Below are 4,207 nucleotides of genomic sequence, written 5' to 3'. Positions count from 1 at the left end.
AGTGTCCGGGTAAAAATCTTCTCTTTGGTCTAGCCCTGCTTGTCAGTTAGAATAGCTACAGCAACATTTGGAAATAGAAGCTGGGAAGGATAAAAGTGAGGGGATAGGTCAGATAATGAAGTTTTCTCATGGAGTAATCACATTTACTCATATTTAGATGAGAGGATCTCAAGGATCTACCATGTCCGAGTAATAATAATGATAGCTAGCATTTATATAACACTTTAAGGTTTATAAAACACTTTTCATATGTTTCCTTAGTTGACCCTTACATTAACTGTGGGAATTAGATGCTATATGGGGCAGCTATGCAGTGGATAGAGTGTTGGGCCTGGAGTCAGGAAGACTCACCTTCCCGAGTTCAAGTGTGACCTCAGACGCTTATTAACTGTGTGACCCTGGATAGTCACAATTTGCCTCAGTTTCCTCATCTGTAAAGTGAGCTGGAGAAGGAAATGGTAAACCACTACAGTATTTTTGTTAAGAAAATCCTAAATGGGGTCACGAAGGATATGAGGACATGGAGACATGACTGAAACGACTGAGCAACAACAGGGGCTATTATCTATTATCCTCATTTAACAGGTGAGAAAGCTGAGGCTGAGTTAAATGACTTGCTCATGTTCACAGAGATATTAGGTGTCGTAGGCCGGATTCCAGCTCGCATCTTCTAACTCCAGGGTCAGCAATCTAGTCACCTAGCTGCCCATCTGTTATATGGTCTATGACAGTTTAACTTCATTCTAATTCTGAATCCGAAGCACCAGACAAATCCAGAATCAGGCCCAGCCCACCACAACAGTCTTAACAAACAGGTTTTGCCATACTTCATAAGTTTACTTAGGCAATGAAGGTAAAGGATATTAAGCAAGGATATAGCATTGATTCAGTTGGGTACATGTTCCCTCCTTCTATTGAAAATTTTGGTCTTTCCAATCAGAATCCTGAGAGAAGTGCTATTTACTACTCCTTTGATGGACTTTTTACTATTTTGCCACCAGGAAGCTATGTCAACATCAAGGTCTTACCTGTAACAAAAAATTAGCCTAAACATGGCAGATATTGCTCCTACCACACTCCATCCCTTGGGGGCAAGGTCCCAAAGTTATTCCAGAAGAGTGGGGTCAAGCTCAAGTAGAAATGGATCCCAGAGGATCACATATTGATTTACAAAGCCACAAATTAACATCATTTATGTTGTATTAACATTTTGATTTATTTTGTTAAATATTTCCCAATTACATTTTAATCTATTCTGGGCATACAGGAGTTTTGCAGTCACAAGTCTGACACTAAAATGACTTTAGGGACAATACTGGACAACTTTCATGTTAGGGACGTGAGAAGCCTTGCATCAACAACAGCATAGTAGAAGGAAAGAAAAATTAAAATGGGAAGACAGCAACACATACCCCTCAAAAAACAAAAGACCATGTAATGGCCCCATAAAGGAGTGACATAATATAGAACAGAACAAAAATCCGAAGTCCCAGGCTTTGCTTAGAAAGACTGAGTCCCAGATCTTAATGATCTAGTCAGGTGCTAGTTCATGCCAAATCTGAAGACTACAGTCAATCTCCTGATGTAGCAGTGATGAGCAGGAGTAGCACTAGGAACATCAGGGCTACAGTACTGATGATGACATTGCTGTCACTAATCTTATTCCAGGTCAGGCAGAATCATTTGTAGCAAGGTAGTTAAGAGGTCATGTCTTTCTTCCATATAGCCTGTCCCAATGCCAGGTCCAATATCAAGAATCACCCTAGGGATAGAGCCAAGATGGTGGAGTAGAGGAAGCTTTGTAGCCAAGCTCTTCCAACATTCCCCTCAAAACAACTTTAATGTCTCAAATCAAATTTTGGGGTGGCAGAGTCAACAAAAGTTTGGAGTGATATTTTTTCCAGTCCAAGACAACTTAAGAGGTCAGGAAGTCAGGATTGTGAGACTGGAATGGGGGCAGGGCAGGAGTACACATGATGGCAACACCAGCTGTTGGCTTGGAGATGGCAGTGACAGCAGCCAACCGTAGCTTTGGAAATTTCAGCCTAGAGACAGGGGTTTGGATGACTGGTCAAAAAAGATTACAAGGGACCCCATTGCTAGTACTGGACATAGAATGAAACGTTATTTGACAACTATTGCCTGTACTCACTTCCAGATCATAGTTCCAGGACATAGAGAAGCATTTGTAGTTGCAAGGGAGCAGGGGCTCTGAGGAGCAATAATGCTTATAGCTGCAAGGGATCAGGGACCCTTCTTGGGTAAGGATCAGAATGCACATCAGAAGAGCAGTGGCCACACCAACCCCTCAGAACTATCTTGGAAAATAGCAACACAAAGAAGCCTCAAGGTTGGGACAGTGGCCTTTCACTTCCCTAGGTGATAGGATGGAAAAATGAGCAAACAGCAACCAAAAAAAAAAAATGCCCAGGGTCAGACAACTAGTTAAATGACTGGGGCCAGATTTAAATTCTGGTCTTCCTGACCTCAGGTACAGCACTCTATCCACTATGCCACCTAACTTTGGAGAATCCCTAGACATCCAGAATATTTTTAACAAGGGACCCTGTATATCACATGATGCTATGTTAGTATAGTTTGCTGAAATGTATTGTTTCAGGGAATAGTAATGTTATATTAGGAAGTAATTAAAATATAACTCACATCATAATTATTATTAATATGTTTATGTGCTGTATCCCTCCAGTAGTATGTGAACTTAGCAAGGGCACCTTTATCATTTTTGTATGCTCAGCACCTAGCTAAGGACTTAGCAAATGTTTGTTAAATTGAAATTGAATTAAAGCTACTAGTAGATTTTACTTTCAAGTATCATACTCATCTCTGTCTCTTAATTAGTGGGATTCAAAAGAGCTTTTAAATACAGGAGCACATTAGAATCATACATATTTTATTGCCTAATCCAGCCAATCCCAGTAGTTAAAAATAGCAAGCTTTTGTAGTGAGACATTCCATTCTTCTCCCCTCTTCTACTTGTGATTATAATATAACTGAGCTTTGTGTACTAGTTTTTGTTCTATCATCAACCATAAGTAATTCTTCAAATTCCCTTTGCTCTTTTCTACCACCAGTCCTTCTAGGAAAACAAAACAAAACAAACAAACAAAAAAACAAAAAAAACCCCACCTAAATTTCCACACTACTAATCCAAACAAAAGCCAATACACTAAAATGCCCAGGAACTGGGAGTTGGAAAGGGATGATGCTAAAATCCTTTCTGAGTTTTCATGATACTACTCTCTCCTGGTTCTCTTCCTACTTGACTGAATATTCTTTTTCATTGTCTTTTGCTGGTTTATCATCTATATTATGCCCCCTAACTTTGGATGTACCTCAAGGTTCTGTCCTTGGTCATCTCCCTCCTGTTTTACTTTTTTTTGGGGGGGGGCTAGGCAGTGGGGTTAAGTGACTTGCCCAGGGTCACACAGCTAGTAAGTGGCAAGTGTCTGAGGTCAAATTTGAACTCAGGTCCTCCTGACTCCAGGGCTTGTGCTCTATCCACTGCGCCACCTAGCTGCCCCTATCATCTTCTCCCTCTTGGTAACCTCATCAGTTGTTGCAGGTTTAACTACCATCTCTATGCGGATGATTCTCTCTCTCTCTCTCTCTCTCTCTCCCCCCCCCCCCCCCCCCATGCTTGTATCTACCCTGAACTTTAGTCCTGCATCACCAATGGCCCATTAAACCTTTTAGAATAACTATCTTAAGCTAAACATGTCCAAGACTGAACTTCTAAACCTACTCCTCTTCTAAGCTTCCCTATTTCTGTTGAAGTCGCCCAGGTTTATAAGCTTGCTATTATTTGCAACTAATTCCCCCTCACCCCACATACTGAATCAGTTGCCAAATCTTGTATTTCTACCTTCACTATACCTCTTGCTTCAGACCTCTTGTCTCCATTCAGAGACAGATACCACCTTAGTCTTGCCCTTATCACCTCTCACCTAGATTATTGTAACAGCCTCTTAATTGGGTCTTCCTGACTCATGTCTTTCCCTACTGTGGTCCATTTTAGACACAGCTTCCAAATTAATTTTTCTTAATCACAGATCTGACCATATCAATCTCCTGCTCAATCAACTAGTGGTTTTCTAGTGCTTCTAGAATAAAATATAAACTTCTCTGTTTACTTTAAAAAACTTTGTATAACCTGGCCAAACCTATCTTTCCAACTTTATGAGAATCC

This window comes from Vombatus ursinus, unplaced genomic scaffold, assembly GCF_900497805.2.
Source record: "Vombatus ursinus unplaced genomic scaffold, bare-nosed wombat genome assembly UNPS02014779.1, whole genome shotgun sequence".
In the NCBI taxonomy this organism is placed as follows: domain Eukaryota; kingdom Metazoa; phylum Chordata; class Mammalia; order Diprotodontia; family Vombatidae; genus Vombatus; species Vombatus ursinus.
Note: the sequence above shows the minus strand (reverse complement) of the source record.